Source organism: Pseudophryne corroboree, chromosome 10, assembly GCF_028390025.1.
Source record: "Pseudophryne corroboree isolate aPseCor3 chromosome 10, aPseCor3.hap2, whole genome shotgun sequence".
Taxonomy (NCBI): domain Eukaryota; kingdom Metazoa; phylum Chordata; class Amphibia; order Anura; family Myobatrachidae; genus Pseudophryne; species Pseudophryne corroboree.
The window spans coordinates 164,117,320-164,139,673 of NC_086453.1; positions in this window are offsets into that span (position 1 = coordinate 164,117,320).

Here is a 22,354-nt window from a genome sequence, read left to right on the forward strand (position 1 = left end):
GCGTTACCACCCGGATAACGACGGACTGCACATTGCAATATACAAAACAGAACCCTTTGATGCATTGCATCCTCCGCGCCAAAACAACACTGTACAATGTGGGTATATTCGGCAGACCGCGACCCGGTGTAAAAGGCCGCAAAACCACAACCCGCAACCACTGATGGAAAAAATCCGGAAAGCATTCTCCCAAAGCCCACCTACTCCGCGAAACGCATGGTGCGGAGGGAAAATCAGCCGACGGAGCCCCGACTGTCCAAGAAACCCTACGCCACGCACCGCGCCATTAGCCTAGCCAACTGACGCGGGCACCTAGGAGAAACCGAGGAAACACAACTAAGGGCAGAATAATACTGTAAAATTAAGGAGAAAAACACAGCATGCTCACCGATGCCCAGAGGGCCTGGAACACGATCACCCGCCCCCACCGCCACCGACCCTGGCGGAGCGTATTCCACAGCCACTGCAGCCCTCCTCGTCTTCCGGGTCCTCCGCGAGGAAGCCACCGACTCCGTTGGATTCCAGACACCCGTGGAGACGAAACAAAGGGGGACCACAAGCGCAAAAAGCGTCCGCACACCAACAACGGAAATAGGAGGCATGAGGAAGGAAGGCAGCAGGTAGAGGTGGGGGGAAAATCCCCAGCCAGGAGGGAGGAAAAACCCCAGCGGGAGGGGTATCCCCGACCCACAACCCAAACGGAGAATGCCGGAAGCCAGAAGGGCCAAAACTGGGGATGCAGGGCCGAAGCAGCGGGGGAAATACCGGGATCGAACCCGCAAAGGACGGGTGGGGGGTGCGGGTCAGCAACAGACCGACCCGGACGCCGTGCCCGGAGGACATAGGAAATAAATGTCTAATGGACAAATGGGGGGGGTGCCTTCCTGGGAAACCCTGTGGAAAAACGTCCCACCGGCACGCCCGACCGGCGAGAAAGCAGGGAAGGAGGGCCAGGCAAGGGACAGGAGGCAGTCATGGCAGATTGCGCAGCCATCCCCCCCAAATCCCCAGCCCGACCAGCCGGGGGCACCAGTGAACCGGGGGGGCGAGGAAATAAGCAGCCCCCAAGGCAGCAGGGGGGGAAGGGCACACACGCAAGACCCTGGCGCGAGACCCCCCTGCATGTGCCCCGAGGCAGGCGACCCCAAAGAGGAATCGCCGGCACCACGTTGGCCCCGGGGAAAACTGCGGACCCCCGACTACGAACACAGCGCAGCTGGTCCCCAGCACCCACACCCGGTCCTGGCAGCATGCCAGTGTACGCCCACCACCCCTGGGGGAGCTGAAACCCCCCCCCCCACCCAGGGACACGTCACGAGGGGAGACTGGGAAACGGCTGCTGACCGCACGCCGCCCCGACCCCCACCCGCCGCCGCCCATCTCCCCCCGCAGTCAGCCCAGGGACGGCAGGCCCATGTGGGCGCCGGAGCCGTCAGCCGGGACCGAAAGCGGCGAGGAAAGAGGCGCACTCAGGGACGCCAAGCGGGAGGAGAGGGGAACCTGCAGCGCCGCGGGCACCGGGGAGGACACACGCGTCCCCGCCCGTCTAAACGCCCGAGGCAAAAGCACCCGTCCCCCACACAGACGGATGCGTTGCCCGCAGCAGCGTGACCCACCGGCAAGAGCGAGATCAGCAGCAGGGGAGACCACAGCCCGCGAGCACGGGCGCTGAGCTCGGCGGCCCAGCCAAATGCCAGTGGAGGGAAAGGGAGCAGACCTGCGGGGGCGCTGGAGGGGAGAGGGACAGCAGAAACCTGAGCAATAACCACATTTAGCATGAGAAACCCGCTGTGGAAACAAGCATAAAACCAAGCCAAAAGATAAATACATGACAGTGTAAAAAAACAGCATGTGTACTCAGCCTTCCTGGGCCATTCCAAAATGGCAAGAGGAAGCTGAGTCACATGACCATGGCTTATGTATTATTCCAAGACCAACCCCTAAACCCTTGATGGACAGCCCTATAATCCTATAGGAAAATACCCAAGAACACACTGATCTGCCTAGCAACTGCTTAGTCACAAACAACCAATCACAAAAAATTGGGCTCTTATATGGCTTCAGGCTTATGCAGCCTTCAGCTTATCTTAAACTCCAAATGCCAATTTAGAGAAACCTTGTCCAAAGTGTTTTGTCTGTTTAACTAAAGACTAGATGGTCCAAGTGGTTCTTACAGTATCTTCCATCAAAATCTGTTTCTTTGTACAGTACCTACTGTATTACTAATAAAACATTTGGACCTCACACTTCCGAGTATTGGCAGACATTGAGATACTGTACAGTAAGAAGCTTGCTGGTACACAGAATGTGTTCTCTACCACAGGGTGTGCTAGTAGGGGGTTGCTTAGTCAGGACTGCTTTGCACAAATACTGTACAGTATCAGTCATACTGTACCTGTATTGACTGGCGCAAATCACTGTCCTTACAAATTCCTTGCTGTAACCCAGGCTGCGGTTAACATTCTGGGAGATTTGATTTAATGTACTGTACTGTATGATGCAGGCGATTAGGAGATAAGAATTGCAATTTGGAGACTCACGCAATATTCGTGAGGGTAAGCAACTACTGTACTGTATGAACCATCAGCATACAGTATCAGTCAGTGATGTGCGGTGGGGTGAGGCAGAGCCTTTCCTGTAATACTAACACTTGTGCCAGAGTTTTGACTGCATAAAATATCTGAAAAATACAAAGAATTGGTTTGAAATATCTTTGCATTATTCTAATAATTTTTATAGCCAAAACTCTGGAGTAAAAAGTCTATGGCAGGTGAGGCAGTGCCTCACCTGTGTATCCTTTCCACACATCTATGATCAAAACTCACCAAATTTCCAGGAGTTTATACTGCTGCACCTGTGTATAATGCCCAGATGTATGCTTTGGCTCATGAATTGCATGTAAATCTGGCTCTGGTGCTAGTCAGTGCCTCCTGAGCTATTTAGCTCACCACACGTCCCTGGTATCAGTGGAGAGGAATTACCCTCCACTGCACAAAGGAAGCACTCAGTACAATTGTGCAAAGTTCTCAAATGCTTTTTTATTGCATACAACAATTAAAAACAAATACACACATTTATAACTGTTATACTGAAAAATGTAAGCACAGTTGTGATTTGAATATTAAAACAGTAATGTACAGTACCTAAAAAAAATACTGGGGCAGATGTATTAACCTGGAGAAGGCATAAGGAAGTGATAAACCAGTGATATGTACAAGGTGATAAAGGCACCAGCCAATCGGCTCCAATATGTAAATTAACAGTTAGGATCTGATTGGCTGGTGCCTTATCACCTTGCACATATCACTGGTTTATCATTTCCTTATGCCTTCTCCAGGTTAATACATCTGCCCCACTGTACAGTATGAAGCTTAGACAAATCACGTTTCTCCATATTGGTGCTTATTAGAATTCAGGTTACTCTAAAACAGCAAAGGTACTGTATACCAGTACTGTAAGAGAAACTAATGTCCAAGATTCTTGATGGTGCATAGCCCCTCTGATTTTAGGACCCTATTACAAGCATACTCCTTTGTCCCTGCTGTTGCCAGACCTGGCTGCAGTGTCCGCCAGTGACCGACATCACAATACATGTCCGCCGAGTTGCGACATCATGCATGACACATTATTACATTCAGGTAAAAATAGGACATAGGCCTCACCAGGAAGAATCCTGGTAGGCTGATGTGTCTGTGTGGCCTGTTTTAGGTTTTGCCATGTGGCCCCAACCCAGGTATGACAGGAGGCCCACCCACCACACTCCCTACACTGCATTGTCCTGCTTCATGGTACGTTATACTGTGCCTCTTGTGCTGGCCATGTTGGGAAACTTCTAGACAATAGTACAGGGCCACTTTTATTTCCCAATCGGTCCCTCAGACACACCGGCAGCAAAGATGCAAGGAAATCTGCATTTGCGTACAACCAGGACCTATGGGCAATTACCCATTGTCAGAATGGGCAAATTATTGTTGATAGTGTTTTTTCCCCAAAAGAACGTCTACAGCTCAGTAAATACAGTAATGTACAGTAATGTACAGTAAAGCTACAGTCTTTCTGTAAAAGTGTGATACAGTATTTTATGATTCACAGCAACCTCAGGAGTTAATGTACTGTACTTTAGAATTACTGTACTGTCTCACTGGGCTTGCAGTACATTACTGTCAGTACTGTACCCAGAAAGACTAAAAATCTGAATACAGTACTGTTAGTACTGTTCTGTAGTTTGGAGCAGAGAATGGAAAGGGGGGCTAGGATCAAATAAGGTTTGAGCTAAAAATATTCTAAAAAAGGGTCATACTAGATGGACACGGTGGTTCTTATCTGCCATCAAATTCTAGTGTGTGTTTCTACAGTACAGTATGTTTCTATGTTTAATAACACTTCTCCCCCATAGCGACATATCATACTGTACATTTACCCCCATGTACCATACCGTACTGTATAATGGAATATTTTTTGGAAAAGAATTGATATACTGTAAATGTAAAAAAAAATGTATTACAAAATCAGATTACATATACTGTACTGATCAAAAATGTACAGTACTGTATTACCCAGGACTTATAAAACTGTAAAGAACTGTTCACACAAATCAATAACAGTACTACTGTATAGTATAATGTATAATATTGTACATTAGCTTACAAAATATTCAGACAGGCAATTTTATAAACATTTTTAATAATGCATTGATTAAAATTTTATACAGAAAATATAGTACAGAACTACATATTTGTGGCTTGACCATTTCTTTCAACTATAACAGGCAATACTTTATACAGGAGATTTATATAATTATTACAATGTTCAGGTGTGAGTATGTCTAGCCAAATGTTTTTTATCCCATCCAACAGTTGCTGTTGGCTTCAGAACACTCCTAATGTATCTTTTCATTTGAGCCCACACTAATTCAATTGGATTCATGTCCAGTGATTTGAAAAAAAAAAATACAAAAAAAATGTTTAATTAATGAAGTTAAAAAGAGAAAATAAAACATACAGTATTGTACTGTTCATTAAACAAAAAAATACATTTACAGTACTAGAGTGCAATCCAAAATTTTACTTGTACAGTATTAAAACAATACTCACTCTGGTGGTGTGCATTCACAATTGATAACTTTCTCCTCCATAAATTTGGCTGAGGCAGAGTGTCTAGGGTCATTGTATTGAAATATCCTGTGATGATATAGGTAATATTTACTCACAAATGGCACCATACATCCCTCTACTATTTTTTCTTGGAAGAATTGCTTATCCATGATCCCTACAGAAATAAGAAAATGTTGTTCATTAATAAGCAACTCATTTTATTGTGCAGTTACATATACTGTACAGTACAGAATGTATTTTTACAAAACACAGGCTCAGAATAAAGTACAGTACCTTCGAAAAATAATAGGGGACCAGCTCCTAATCGTGATATGCCTCCCCATACCTGGACTTTCAATGGATGCTTTGGACGTGGCTTTAATGAGATATGGTGACGTTTCCAGAATTACATTCGGGAGAACCTCTCAAGAGCATCTGTGAAAATGACATTATGAAATGTTTCACCACTCCCAATCCATCGTCGTGCCTGTTCAACTCTTTTCTTTATTCACATCTCTTATCATGGGAGATTTACTGTGAAGAGCCAAAAATTATTAATCAGATACCGTAATTAAATAGATTACAGTATATACAGTAGACTGTATGTACATTATATTGTATATACATTACAGTATATATATTTACTGTGTGTATATATACTGTGTGTATGTGTGTATATATATATATATATATATATATATATACACTGCTCAAAAAAAACAAAAGGAACACTTAAACAACACAATGTAACTCCAAGTCAATCACGCTTCTGTGAAATCAAACTGTCCACTTAGGAAGCAACACTGATTGACAATCAATTTCACATGCTGTTGTGCAAATGGAATAGACAACAGGTGGAAATTATAGGCAATTAGCAAGACACCACCAATAAAGGAGTTGTTCTGCAGGTGGTGACCACAGACCACTTCTCAGCTCCTATGCTTTCTGGCTGATGTTTTGGTCCCTTTTGAAAGCTGGTGGTGCTTTCACTCTAGTGGTAGTGTGAGATGGAGTCTACAACCCACACAAGGGGCTCAGGTAGTACAGCTCATCCAGGATGGCACATCAATGCAAGCTGTGGCAAGGAGGTTTGCTGTGTCTGTCAGCGTAGTGTCCAGAGCATGGAGGTGCTACCAGGAGACAGGCAAGGAGACGCGGAGGAGGCTGCAGGAGGGCAACAACCCAGCAGCAGGACCGCTACCTCCGCCTTTGTGCAAGGAGGAACAGGAGGAGCACTGCCAAAACCCTGCAAAATGACCTCCAACAAGCCACAAATGTGCATGTGTCTACTTAAACGATCAGAAACAGACTCCATGAGGGTGGTATGAGGGCCCAACGTCCACAGGTGGGGGTTGTGCTTACAGCCCAACACCGTGCAGGACATTTGGCTTTTGCCAGAGAACACCAAGATTGGCAAATTCGCCATTGGCGCCCTGTGCTCTTCACAGATAAAAGCAGGTTCTCACTGAGCACATGTGACAGACGTGACAGAGTCTGGAGACGTCAAGGAGAACGTTCTGCTGCCTGCAACATCCTCCAGCATGACCGGTTTGGCATTGGGTCAGTAATGGTGTGGGGTGGCATTTCTTTGGGGGGCCGCACAGCCCTCCATGTGCTCGCCAGAGGTAGCCTGACTGCCATTAGGTACAGAGATGAGATCCTCAGACCCTTTGAGAGACCATATGCTGGTGCGGTTGGCCCTGGGTTTCTCCTAGTGCAAGACAATGCTAGGCCTCATGTGGCTGGAGTGTGTCAGCAGTTCCTGCAAGACGTAGGCATTGATGCCATGGACTGACCCGCCCATTCCCCAGACCTGAATCCAATTGAGCACATCTGGGACATCATGTCTCGCTCCATCCACCAACGCCACGTTGCACCACAGGGAGTTGGCAGATGCTTTAGTCCAGGACTGGGAGGAGATCCCTCAGGAGACCATCTGACACCTCATCAGGAGCATGCCCAGGCATTGTAGGGAGGTCATACAGGCACGTGGAGGCCACACACACTACTGAACCTCATTTTGACTTGTTTTACGGACATTACATCAAAGTTGGATCAGCCTGTAGTGTTTTTCCACTTTAATTTTGAGTGTGACTCCAAATCCAGACCTCCATGAGTTAATAAATTTGATTTCCATTGATAATTTTTTGTGTGATTTTGTTGTCAGCACATTTAACTATGTAAAGAACAAAGTATTTAATAAGAATATTTCATTCATTCAGATCTAGGATATGTTATTTTAGTGTTCCCTTTATTTTTTGAGCAGTATATATATATATATATATATATATATATATATATATATATATATAAAAATATATATATATTTATATATATAGACACATGCACATTTGTGGCTTGCTGGAGGTCATTTTGCAGGGCTCTGGCAGTGCTCCTCCTGTTCCTCCTTGCACAAAGGCGGAGGTAGTGGTCCTGCTGCTGGGTTGTTGCCCTCCTACGGCCTCCTCCACGTCTCCTGATGTACTGGCCTGTCTCCTGGTAGCGCCTCCATGCTCTGGACACTACGCTGACAGACGCAGCAAACCTTCTTGACACAGCTCGCATTGATGTGCCATCCTGGATGAGCTGCACTACCTGAGCCACTTGTGTGGGTTGTAGACTCCGTCTCATGCTACCACTAGAGTGAAAGCACCACCAGCTTTCAAAAGTGACCAAAATATTAGCCAGAAAGCATAGGAGCTGAGAAGTGGTCTGTGGTCACCACCTGCAGAACAACTCCTTTACTAAGGGTGTCTTGCTAATTGCCTATAATTTCCACCTGTTGTCTATTCCATTTGCACAACAGCATGTGAAATTGATTGTCAATCAGTGTTGCTTCCTAAGTGGACAGTTTGATTCCACAGAAGTGTGATTGACTTGGAGTTGCATTTTGTTGTTTAAGTGTTCCCTTTATTTTTTTGAGCAGTGTGTGTGTGTGTGTGTGTGTGTGTGTATATATATATATATATATATATACATACACACTATATACAGGGTATACACAATACAGTATATACTATACAGTATACTATATATATATATACACACACACACACACACACACACACACACACACACACAGTACTATATACACTGTATTTCAACAGTTAGGCGGATAAACAGGCAGTTGTAAATGCAATGTTTCGAAGCAGTTTGCTTCGACCTGATGACGATTGGTGCCTATGTAGGTGCATTCATAACTACACCAATCACAGAACATGCTTTGAGCGGGAAGAATTTCCTTTGTTTGAATTAGGATAAAAGAGCGTCTCAGTCACAGCCCGGTAACCACTCTGCAAAGCTGTTTCTTCGTAATCATACTTGCTGTGTGGATCCTCTCCGACCTATAAGAAATATCCTGCTGTTTTGCTCTCTGTTCCTGCTGTTGAAATTTTCTGCTTGCCTCACTTGTTCCAGTTCCAGCTCATTTATATAGTTTCTCTATACATTATTTGATTGGTAATTCTTTCATTTACTGTTTTCAATTATATATCTATTGGGGCAGTACGGATGGTGTAATAGTTAGCATTACTGCCTCACAGCACTGAGGTCATGGGTTCAATTCCCACCATGGCCCTAACTGTGTGGAGTTTGTATATTCTCCCCATACTTGCGTGGGTTTCCTCCGGGTACTCCGGTTTACTCCCACAATCCAAAAATATACTGGTAGGTTAATTGGCTTCCAACAAAATTAACCCTAGCATGAATGTGTGTGCGTCTACATGTGATAGGGAATATAGATTGTAAGCTCCACTAGGGCAAGGACTGATGTGAATGGCTAAATATTCTCTGTAAGGCGCTGCGGAATATGTGTGCGCTATATAAATAACTGGCAATAATAATATCTAAATTTTTTCACTGTACGTATGTATTTTAGCTAGCGTATTGTGACACTGCTTCAGCATTGCCCTGTAGCCTGCAAAACCTATGCCATTGCTCGCTCCATAGCTGAGCGCTGCCACGAGGTGGGGGTTCACGGGCGGCAGCCATATTGTCAGTTTGCTATGCTATCGAGTCCGGTGTATCGCAATGTTTATGGAGCTCACTTATCCCTATCGTCCCTGTGTACTTTAGCTAGGGTATTGTGACACTTCTTCAGCATTGCCCTGTAGCCTGCAAAACCTATGTCGTCGCTTGCTCCATAGCGGAGCGCTGTCATGAGGTGGGGGTTCACGGGTGGTGGCCATTTTGTCAGTTTGCTATACGATCGAGTCTTTGTATTGCAATGTGCATAGAGCACGCTTATCCCTATCACCCCTGTGTATTTTAGCTAGGGGATTGTGACGCTCCTTCAGCATTGCCCTATAGCCTGCAAAACCTATGCCTCTCAAAATGCCTCTCAAAATGACCCTCCAAAAGAGGGACAGCATGCTCTATTCCTGGACTTCTATATTAATGTTCTGTATGATTTCTATCACCTGTGGTGAAACACCTTTCTTATCAAATTTCTACAGTACTGTAGTTTAAAACAGGTGATGGCAATCATACTGTACATTAAAATTGAAGTCCAGTAACAGAGCATTCTGTCCCTCCTGGAGAGGGTCATTTTGGGAGGCACAGTACTGTACAGTATGCTGTAGTACAGGCAGAAAAGTATAATACTGTATTTGCACTTAACTGTTGTGCACTTTATTTGAAAATGTACAGTTGTTTATTTTAACCATATTGTGATTTACATGTTTCCTTACTGTATTTTTTTTTTTTAGACAAAAGAAGAGTGAAAATGCAGACTACAAGATTCTATGGGAGTGCTAAAACTAGAGATGAGCGGGTTCGGTTCCTCTGAATCCGAACCCGCCCGAACTTCAGGTTTTTTACACGGGTCCGAGCAGGCTCGGATCTTCCCGCCTTGCTCGGCTAACCCGAGCGCGCCCGAACGTCATCATCACGCTGTCGGATTCTCGCGAGGCTCGGATTCTATCGCGAGACTCGGATTCTATATAAGGAGCCGCGCGTCGCCGCCATTTTCACACGTGCATTGAGAGTCATAGGGAGAGGACGTGGCTGGCGTCCTCTCCGTTTAGAGAAGAGAGAGACACAGTATTTTCGGGGAGCATTATTAGGAGGAGTACTACTGTATACTACTATACTACTTGCTGAAGTGATATTTATAGATTAGATAGTGTGACTGTAAGTGTATTATCTGACTTGTGGGGGAGACACTGACAGTGGGGAGCAGTTAGAGTCTGAGAGCAGGACTCAGGAGTACATATAACGTACAGTGCACACTTTTGCTGCCAGAGTCAGTGCCACACTGCCATTGTTGTGACCACACTGACCACCAGTATAATAATATATTTTGTGATTGTCTGCTTAGGCCTCGGAGTACTAGTTGCAAGTTGCAACGTGACCTGTCCTGAAGTGACCACCAGTTTAATAATCAATCACCACCAGTTTAATATATATATATATATATATATATATATATATAATTGTATATAATATATATATATATATATATATATATAATATTGTATACCACCTACCCGTGGTTTTTTTTTTTCATTCTTCTTTATACATACTACTATAGTAGCTTACTGTAGCAGTCTGCGGTGCTGTGCTGACCTGACAGTGTCCAGCAGGTCCGTCATCAGTCATTACATAATAAATATATATAGTACCTGTCCGGCTGCAGTACTAGTGATATTATATTGATTTCATCTCATTATCAATAATTTATCATCCAGTCTAGACTCTATATTAGCAGCAGACACAGTACGTTAGTCCACGGCTGTAGCTACCTCTGTGTCGGCACTCGGCAGTCCATCCATAATTGTAATACCACCTACCCGTGGTTTTTTTTTTCTTTCTTCTTTGTACATACTACTATAGAGTATAGTAGCTTACTGTAGCAGTCTGCGGTGCTGCTGAGCTGACAGTGTCCAGCAGGTCCGTCATCAGTCATCATTACCTAATAAATATATTATCTACCTGTCCGGCTGCAGTACTAGTGATATTATATATACATACATATATATATTGATTTCATCTCATTATCAATCATCCAGTCTATATTAGCAGCAGACACAGTACGTTAGTCCACGGCTGTAGCTACCTCTGTGTCGGCACTCAGCAGTCCATCCATAATTGTATACCACCTACCCGTGGTTTTTTTCTTTTTCTTTCTTCTTTGTACATACTACTATAGTATAGTAGCTTACTGTAGCAGTCTGCGGTGCTGCTGAGCTGACAGTGTCCAGCAGGTCCGTCATCAGTCATCATTACCTAATAAATATATTATCTACCTGTCCGGCTGCAGTACTAGTGATATTATATATACATACATATATATATTGATTTCATCTCATTATCAATCATCCAGTCTATATTAGCAGCAGACACAGTACGTTAGTCCACGGCTGTAGCTACCTCTGTGTCGGCACTCGGCAGTCCATCCATAATTGTATACCACCTACCCGTGGTTTTTTTTTTTCTTTCTTCTTTGTACATACTACTATAGAGTATAGTAGCTTACTGTAGCAGTCTGCGGTGCTGCTGAGCTGACAGTGTCCAGCAGGTCCGTCATCAGTCATCATTACCTAATAAATATATTGTCTACCTGTCCGGCTGCAGTACTAGTGATATTATATATACATACATATATATATTGATTTCATCTCATTATCAATCATCCAGTCTATATTAGCAGCAGACACAGTACGTTAGTCCACGGCTGTAGCTAGCTACCTCTGTGTCGGCACTCAGCAGTCCATCCATAATTGTATACCACCTACCCGTGGTTTTTTTTTTTTTTCTTCTTTGTACATACTACTATAGTATAGTAGCTTACTGTAGCAGTCTGCGGTGCTGCTGAGCTGACAGTGTCCAGCAGGTCCGTCATCAGTCATCATTACCTAATAAATATATTATCTACCTGTCCGGCTGCAGTACTAGTGATATTATATATACATACATATATATATATTGATTTCATCTCATTATCAATCATCCAGTCTATATTAGCAGCAGACACAGTACGTTAGTCCACGGCTGTAGCTACCTCTGTGTCGGCACTCGGCAGTCCATCCATAATTGTATACCACCTACCCGTGGTTTTTTTTTTCTTTCTTCTTTGTACATACTACTATAGTATAGTAGCTTACTGTAGCAGTCTGCGGTTCTGCTGAGTTGACAGTGTCCAGCAGGTCCGTCATCAGTCATCATTACCTAATAAATATATTATCTACCTGTCCGGCTGCAGTACTAGTGATATTATATATACATACATATATATATTGATTTCATCTCATTATCAATCATCCAGTCTATATTAGCAGCAGACACAGTACGTTAGTCCACGGCTGTAGCTACCTCTGTGTCGGCACTCGGCAGTCCATCCATAATTGTATACCACCTACCCGTGGTTTTTTTTTTTCTTTCTTCTTTGTACATACTACTATAGAGTATAGTAGCTTACTGTAGCAGTCTGCGGTGCTGCTGAGCTGACAGTGTCCAGCAGGTCCGTCATCAGTCATCATTACCTAATAAATATATTATCTACCTGTCCGGCTGCAGTACTAGTGATATTATATATACATACATATATATATTGATTTCATCTCATTATCAATCATCCAGTCTATATTAGCAGCAGACACAGTACGTTAGTCCACGGCTGTAGCTACCTCTGTGTCGGCACTCGGCAGTCCATCCATAAGTATACTAGTATCCATCCATCTCCATTGTTTACCTGAGGTGCCTTTTAGTTGTGCCTATTAAAATATGGAGAACAAAAATGTTGAGGTTCCAAAATTAGGGAAAGATCAAGATCCACTTCCACCTCGTGCTGAAGCTGCTGCCACTAGTCATGGCCGAGACGATGAAATGCCAGCAACGTCGTCTGCCAAGGCCAATGCCCAATGTCATAGTACAGAGCATGTCAAATCCAAAACACCAAATATCAGTAAAAAAAGGACTCCAAAACCTAAAATAAAATTGTCGGAGGAGAAGCGTAAACTTGCCAATATGCCATTTACCATACGGAGTGGCAAGGAACGGCTGAGGCCCTGGCCTATGTTCATGGCTAGTGGTTCAGCTTCACATGAGGATGGAAGCACTCAGCCTCTCGCTAGAAAACTGAAAAGACTCAAGCTGGCAAAAGCACCGCAAAGAACTGTGCGTTCTTCGAAATCCCAAATCCACAAGGAGAGTCCAATTGTGTCGGTTGCGATGCCTGACCTTCCCAACACTGGACGTGAAGAGCATGCGCCTTCCACCATTTGCACGCCCCCTGCAAGTGCTGGAAGGAGCACCCGCAGTCCAGTTCCTGATAGTCAGATTGAAGATGTCAGTGTTGAAGTACACCAGGATGAGGAGGATATGGGTGTTGCTGGCGCTGGGGAGGAAATTGACCAGGAGGATTCTGATGGTGAGGTGGTTTGTTTAAGTCAGGCACCCGGGGAGACACCTGTTGTCCGTGGGAGGAATATGGCCGTTGACATGCCTGGTGAAAATACCAAAAAAATCAGCTCTTCAGTGTGGAGGTATTTCAACAGAAAAGCGGACAACAGGTGTCAAGCCGTGTGTTGCCTTTGTCAAGCTGTAATAAGTAGGGGTAAGGACGTTAACCACCTCGGAACATCCTCCCTTATACGTCACCTGCAGCGCATTCATAATAAGTCAGTGACAAGTTCAAAAACTTTGGGCGACAGCGGAAGCAGTACACTGACCAGTAAATCCCTTCCTCTTGTAACCAAGCTCACGCAAACCACCCCACCAACTCCCTCAGTGTCAATTTCCTCCTTCCCCAGGAATGCCAATAGTCCTGCAGGCCATGTCACTGGCAATTCTGACGAGTCCTCTCCTGCCTGGGATTCCTCCAATGCATCCTTGCGTGTAATGCCTACTGCTGCTGGCGCTGCTGTTGTTGCTGCTGGGAGTCGATGGTCATCCCAGAGGGGAAGTCGTAAGCCCACTTGTACTACTTCCAGTAAGCAATTGACTGTCCAACAGTCCTTTGCGAGGAAGATGAAATATCACAGCAGTCATCCTGCTGCAAAGCGGATAACTGAGGCCTTGACAACTATGTTGGTGTTAGACGTGCGTCCGGTATCCGCCGTTAGTTCACAGGGAACTAGACAATTTATTGAGGCAGTGTGCCCCCGTTACCAAATACCATCTAGGTTCCACTTCTCTAGGCAGGCGATACCGAGAATGTACACGGACGTCAGAAAAAGACTCACCAGTGTCCTAAAAAATGCAGTTGTACCCAATGTCCACTTAACCACGGACATGTGGACAAGTGGAGCAGGGCAGGGTCAGGACTATATGACTGTGACAGCCCACTGGGTATATGTATGGACTCCCGCCGCAAGAACAGCAGCGGCGGCACCAGTAGCAGCATCTCGCAAACGCCAACTCTTTCCTAGGCAGGCTACGCTTTGTATCACCGCTTTCCAGAATACGCACACAGCTGAAAACCTCTTACGGCAACTGAGGAAGATCATCGCGGAATGGCTTACCCCAATTGGACTCTCCTGTGGATTTGTGGCATCGGACAACGCCAGCAATATTGTGTGTGCATTAAATATGGGCAAATTCCAGCACGTCCCATGTTTTGCACATACCTTGAATTTGGTGGTGCAGAATTTTTAAAAAAACGACAGGGGCGTGCAAGAGATGCTGTCGGTGGCCAGAAGAATTGCGGGACACTTTCGGCGTACAGGCACCACGTACAGAAGACAGGAGCACAACCAAAAACTACTGAACCTGCCCTGCCATCATCTGAAGCAAGAAGTGGTAACGAGGTGGAATTCAACCCTCTATATGCTTCAGAGGTTGGAGGAGCAGCAAAAGGCCATTCAAGCCTATACAATTGAGCACGATATAGGAGGTGGAATGCACCTGTCTCAAGTGCAGTGGAGAATGATTTCAACGTTGTGCAAGGTTCTGATGCCCTTTGAACTTGCCACACGTGAAGTCAGTTCAGACACTGCCAGCCTGAGTCAGGTCATTCCCCTCATCAGGCTTTTGCAGAAGAAGCTGGAGACATTGAAGGAGGAGCTAACACGGAGCGATTCCGCTAGGCATGTGGGACTTGTGGATGGAGCCCTTAATTCGCTTAACAAGGATTCACGGGTGGTCAATCTGTTGAAATCAGAGCACTACATTTTGGCCACCGTGCTCGATCCTAGATTTAAAGCCTACCTTGGATCTCTCTTTCCGGCAGACACAAGTCTGCTGGGGTTGAAAGACCTGCTGGTGAGAAAATTGTCAAGTCAAGCGGAACGCGACCTGTCAACATCTCCTCCTTCACATTCTCCCGCAACTGGGGGTGCGAGGAAAAGGCTCAGAATTCCGAGCCCACCCGCTGGCGGTGATGCAGGGCAGTCTGGAGCGACTGCTGATGCTGACATCTGGTCCGGACTGAAGGACCTGACAACGATTACGGACATGTCGTCTACTGTCACTGCATATGATTCTCTCACCATTGAAAGAATGGTGGAGGATTATATGAGTGACCGCATCCAAGTAGGCACGTCACACAGTCCGTACTTATACTGGCAGGAAAAAGAGGCAATTTGGAGGCCCTTGCACAAACTGGCTTTATTCTACCTAAGTTGCCCTCCCACAAGTGTGTACTCCGAAAGAGTGTTTAGTGCCGCCGCTCACCTTGTCAGCAATCGGCGTACGAGGTTACATCCAGAAAATGTGGAGAAGATGATGTTCATTAAAATGAATTATAATCAATTCCTCCGTGGAGACATTGACCAGCAGCAATTGCCTCCACAAAGTACACAGGGAGCTGAGATGGTGGATTCCAGTGGGGACGAATTGATAATCTGTGAGGAGGGGGATGTACACGGTGATATATCGGAGGATGATGATGAGGTGGACATCTTGCCTCTGTAGAGCCAGTTTGTGCAAGGAGAGATTAATTGCTTCTTTTTTGGTGGGGGTCCAAACCAACCCGTCATTTCAGTCACAGTCGTGTGGCAGACCCTGTCACTGAAATGATGGGTTGGTTAAAGTGTGCATGTCCTGTTTATACAACATAAGGGTGGGTGGGAGGGCCCAAGGACAATTCCATCTTGCACCTCTTTTTTCTTTAATTTTTCTTTGCGTCATGTGCTGTTTGGGGAGGGTTTTTTGGAAGGGACATCCTGCGTGACACTGCAGTGCCACTCCTAGATGGGCCCGGTGTTTGTGTCGGCCACTAGGGTCGCTTATCTTACTCACACAGCTACCTCATTGCGCCTCTTTTTTTCTTTGCGTCATGTGCTGTTTGGGGAGGGTTTTTTGGAAGGGACATCCTGCGTGACACTGCAGTGACACTCCTAGATGGGCCCGGTGTTTGTGTCGGCCACTAGGGTCGCTTATCTTACTCACACAGCTACCTCATTGCGCCTCTTTTTTTCATTGCGTCATGTGCTGTTTGGGGAGGGTTTTTTGGAAGGGACATCCTGCGTGACACTGCAGTGACACTCCTAGATGGGCCCGGTGTTTGTGTCGGCCACTAGGGTCGCTTATCTTACTCACACAGCGACCTCATTGCGCCTCTTTTTTTCTTTGCGTCATGTGCTGTTTGGGGAGGGTTTTTTGGAAGGGACATCCTGCGTGACACTGCAGTGACACTCCTAGATGGGCCCGGTGTTTGTGTCGGCCACTAGGGTCGCTTATCTTACTCACACAGCTACCTCATTGCGCCTCTTTTTTTCTTTGCGTCATGTGCTGTTTGGGGAGGGTTTTTTGGAAGGGACATCCTGCGTGACACTGCAGTGACACTCCTAGATGGGCCCGGTGTTTGTGTCGGCAACTAGGGTCGCTTATCTTACTCACACAGCTACCTCATTGCGCCTCTTTTTTTCTTTGCGTCATGTGCTGTTTGGGGAGGGTTTTTTGGAAGGGACATCCTGCGTGACACTGCAGTGACACTCCTAGATGGGCCCGGTGTTTTTGTCGGCCACTAGGGTCGCTTAGCTTAGTCATCCAGCGACCTAGGTGCAAATTTTAGGACTAAAAATAATATTGTGAGGTATTCAGAATAGACTGAAAATGAGTGTAAATTATGGTTTTTGAGGTTAATAATACTTTGGGATCAAAATGACCCCCAAATTCTATGATTTAAGCTGTTTTTTAGTGTTTTTTTAAAAAAACACCCGAATCCAAAACACACCCGAATCCGACAAAAAAAATTCGGTGAGGTTTTGCCAAAACGCGGTCGAACCCAAAACACGGCCGCGGAACCGAACCCAAAACCAAAACACAAAACCCGAAAAATTTCCGGCGCTCATCTCTAGCTAAAACCTGTCCATTAATGGCACACAGACTGGCTGAATCAGCTCCACAAATGCTGAAGAAAACTGCCAAGAAGGCTCAAAAACAATATGTGGCTGTCACGATCCTGACTGTAGTTCTCATATTGGGTGACTTACCACTGCCATCTATCCTGGATCCTGTGTCTCATCTGCTCACTGGGATAAACAGCTTGCCATTACCATGAGTTTCCTGTGTGTTGAGTTCTCTGCCTGGAAGGTAAGAGTTAACGAGCTCCACCTGTAGTGATCTTCTGTGATTGTCTGAATTCAGCAATCTGAAGTTTAGGCCTAAAAGCCAGCATCCTCTGTTTGCAGAAGTTCAGGATTCAGTGTTCTTTCGGCCTGCTAGGCCTCACTCCACATCACAGCCTAGTCTAGAGTACTCACATGGCAGTGACTGTTCACCTGACCCAGAGCTGTCCAATCCTGTGCCAGCCTGAGACTCTCTGAATCACTTGACACTGCTCACCAATGACCAAGGACCAGGAGGTATAAGTCAGGAGACTTGAGTTGGAAACACTGCCAGTTCCTCGTGTCACACACAGCTCTGTGTGAGCTTAGAAGCTGAGCTCCCTAAAGTTAACACTTGTACTTCGGTTCCTGTAAAACTCTGCTCCTTTGCTACCCAGTCTGGATTACAGTTGTGTTACCATTGATATCTAGTATTTCTACAGTTTCATCTTAAAGTCACACTTGCAGTATTCCATAGTCTCATCTTAAAGACACAGCTTTAGTATTCTGCAGTCTCACCTTAAAGCCACAGCCGCAGTGTTCTTCAGCATTGTCCTAAAGTCACAGCCACGGTCATCGTTCTACTTTTAGTTGCAATTCCAGTTATATCCGGTACCAGGCCGGATTACAGTTGTGTCCCAGTCTCACCGGTAACCAGCCCGGTTCTCAGTCTCACCAGTAACCAGTCCGGCTTACTATCTCGCCAGTAACCTTGAGTACATAAGCACCTACTCATGTGACACTATATCCAGTTCAATCTCACCAATACATTCATCATCCTGCTATCAACACCAAGTCCCTGGTGATCCAGTGGTCAGGATATGGCTTCCTCTATCAAGGCCCGTGTTCGATCCCCAGTCAGTCCTCCAGTTGCCCGCACAGACTTCACTAACACTGGGTTCACAAAAACCACAGTCATGACAGTAGGAACTGGCCACATGGACCCGGCCGAAAGTGTTTGTTTGACGCAGGACCTCCTAAGCTATATTGCAGGACGCTTGGAGGGTTTGGAGTCGACTCAGCATCAATTGGCACAGTGTCTGCAGACTCCTGAACAACTGTAGATTTTGTACCAGATGATGTTACAGTTACAAGAACTTTTGTCTAGTATTCTTTCTGTGATGCCTGATCTCTTCAGGAATACTACCAATGTTGTTGATCCTGTTTTGTCCCATCCAGTTACTAAAGTCTCTTCCTCTGTGCAAGGAAAATTTTGTTATGGATTGCATACTTCGCAAGCCAGGAAATGGTGACAAATTTCAGTATCATAGCGCTCATGTCTACCAGTCATCTACAGTAGCTGAACCTGCTACAGCTGATGGGGGTGTTAAGAAGGCTACTCCAAAAGGGACTCAAATTTATGACTGGGGTCCTGTGATTAAAAGACCCTATCCCAAGTTGGGTGTCAAGAAAAGAATGTTCAAGCCATTTAAAGTCACAGAGGAGTCTGTCTCTGCAGCCCAAGGAGGGGAGTCTGTCTCTGCAGCCCAAGGAGGGGCGTCTGCCTCTGCAGCCCAAGGAGAGGCATCTGTCTCTGCAGCCCAAGGAGGGGCATCTGTCTCTGCAGCCCAAGGAGGGGCGTCTGTCTCTGCAACCCAAGGAGGGGCATCTGTCTCTGCAGCCCAAGGAGGGGCGTCTGTCTCTGCAGTCCAAGGGAGGGGTATCCAATGTTCAAGCTCTAGTAGGGGCATATGAGTCTTCTCAAAAAGGAGTTTCTGATCTGTCAACCCTTGAAGGGGTGCTGGAGATAACAACCCTGAGAGAGGTGTCTGATTCGTCTAACCCAGGAGGGTTCTCCAGAGTGTCAGCCCCAAGGGAAGTATCCAGAGCCAAGTTCCCAGATGAAAATTTTTATGCTACAGATGTCGTTATGAACTCCTGCTTGCATCTTCAGAGAGCACCACCCTGTTGGCATCCAGCATGGACCAGGTCCCGGATGGTCTAACTGAACACTCGGATACCACTCATTCTGGTTCTAACCAGATTCTGACTCCTTCAGTTCCAGCTGATTCAACTGTCTCCAGACTCAATCTGGTTCCATCCGTCTTTCTGAAGATTCCTTCGGTTCCAGCCGATTCCAATATTTTTGGACCCAATCTTGTTCCATCTGTAGGTCCAAAGACTCCTTCGGTTTCAACCGATTCAAATATCTCTGGACCCAATCCGGTTCCATCCGTAGGTCCAAAGACTCCTTCGGTTTCAGACGATTCAAATATCTCTGGACCCAATCCGGTTCCATCCGTAGGTCCAAAGTCTCCACCGGTCCCAGCTGGTCCAAGTTCATCCGAACTCAATCTGGTCCCGTCCATATGTCCGTTTCAGTCCATCCCGGTTCCAGCCTGTCCAAAAGCAATTCTCCAGAACCAGCCTGATCAGTCTCCTTTGGTTCCAGCCATTTCAAATATCCTTGGATCCAATCCGGTCCTACTTGTCCAGCCAAAGATTTCTCCAGTTTGTCAGTTCAAGTTCGTCTGGACTCAATCAGGTCCCGTCCATATGTCCGGTTCAGTCTCCTCCGGTCCCAGCCAATTCAAGTTCATCTGGACGCAATCTGGTCTCATCCATATGTCCAGTTCAGTCTCTCACGGTTCCAGCCGGTCCAGCAGTATTCCGGGCCCAGTCTGGTCAGTCCGTGCCGGTCCAGCAATACTCCAGGCCCTGCCTGGTCAGTTTCCTTCAGTTCCAGTTGACACCAAAACCTGAGGACCTAATCTGGTTCTGTCAGCAGGTCTAAAACCTTAATCAGTTTTAGCCTCTAAGCTTTTGTCCGATGCTTTTGCACCTATTTATTTTGATGGAGATTTTGATTGAATCAGATCCTTCAGGTGCAGTAACTCCTTCCAACGTTACTCAATCTCTGTTCGTGGCATTCAGAGGAAGAGCTTTGGAGTGGGCTAACATGCTTTTCGAGAATAATGATCCTGTGTTCCATGATTTACAGACTTTTAGTAATGCAGTCTTTAAAGAATTTACTCCTAAACCCTCGGAATCTGACTCTGTTAAAAAAATCTTGCTCCAAAAATAATTCCAGTTCGTCTTCATTCAAACTACAACAATCTGATACAAAAGGAAGTTTATGTAGTCCTTCCAAGGATAATCTATCTCCTTTCGTAAGAATCCGACCATTAAAATTGGTCATGTAGGAGTCTGTTCTAGCTCAATACTAAGTTCTCCGCCAAAGAATTTAAAACTACAGTGCACTTCTTTGTCATCTTCAAACTGTGAATCTAAGGGAGATTCGTGTTCTCCATTAGACTTGGACTCAGACTCTGAATTTGATCCAGTTTATGATGCTACTCCTTTCCTGGAAGGTCCCGTTCTTTCCTGTTATGCTTTCACGCATGAAGAGGTTCCAGAATCACCAAAAAACTCTACAGGTCTCTGTATGAAAAGTCCTCATTACAGAACAAGATTTAATTTAAGCCTCAGTGGAGTGCTAGCTTCGAAAGCAGAAACTTCTTGCATTACAAATCTTGGAAAGGAACCTTCTACAGTTTATTCCTCAGTCCTTTCAGATTAAGGAAATTCCAGTTTTGTCAATGATGGATGGTCTACCTGTTCAGAAGATGAAGATCAGGAAGACTTCTAAAGAATCCAGCTTAAGTTTTGTTTCTGGACCCTCTGGGTTCCACTTTTCTGAATCTTAGTGTATAAGTTATTCATCAAGATCTTCTAGGTTTCAAGTTGGGTGTGCAGAGTCCACCCTCGAAGAGGGGGGGTACTGTCACAATCCTGACTGTAGTTCTCATATTGGGTGACTTACCCCTGCCATCTGTCCTTGATCCTGTGTCTTTTCTGCTCACTGGGATAAACAGCTTTCCATTACCATGAGTTTCCTGAGTGCTGAGTTGTCTGCCTGGAAGGTAAGAGTTAACAAGCTCCACCTGTAGCGATTATTCTTCTGTGTGACTAGAGAGTAATGACAGAAAAGTGTCCAGGCGTGAAAGGTGAATTAAGCTGCAGACCAACTGGTCAAAAGAATCCCCAATACCGAAATAGATAGCATGAATGGAAAAGGTTTAGACCAGCTGAGGTGCGCTAAGATAACAAAAGATAAGCAGAAAATACTTTCCTCACAAATGCTCTTTCGTGAGGCTTTATGCGTATTTCATGAACTCGAAATCCAAATAAAAGAAAACAGAAATATTTCCAAAAATAGTGTAGTACGTTCAATATAACAAAAATTAGGTACAGTCAGACAATACAAATGATACAATAGGCAATGAACACTTAAAGGTGTAGATGGAGGTTTACCAGGTATTGGTAGTGACAAATGCCTTGTATTCAAACCTATTGGAAGTATAAGTGCAGAAATTCACACGCCATGTGATAGATAATCAAGCTGGAGGTTTACCAGATTTCAATGTGATATGGGCCTTAATATATGTTCCCCTCACAGGTTTTCTGTCGTAGGACTTTATACGTATTGTATACGCTTGGAATTCATATAGAAGAAAGGAAATCTTTTCATAAATAGTGTAGTACGTTCAATACAAGAAAATTTAATAAGTTGCAAACAATAAAACCATAAAATAGGCAATATACGCTGAATGGTACAGATGGAGGTTTACCAGATAGTGATGGTATAAACGTCTCGTATAATGCTTAGTTGAAATATAAAATATTCACATCTCATATAGTAAATAATCAAGGTGGGGGTTTACCAGACTTCCATAAGGTATGGACCTTAAGATGTATCGATGGGAGAAAACCGGCTCCGGAACCTGTCTCCTTGGTCCAACAACAATGCCATCATCAAAGATGGGCAAAAGG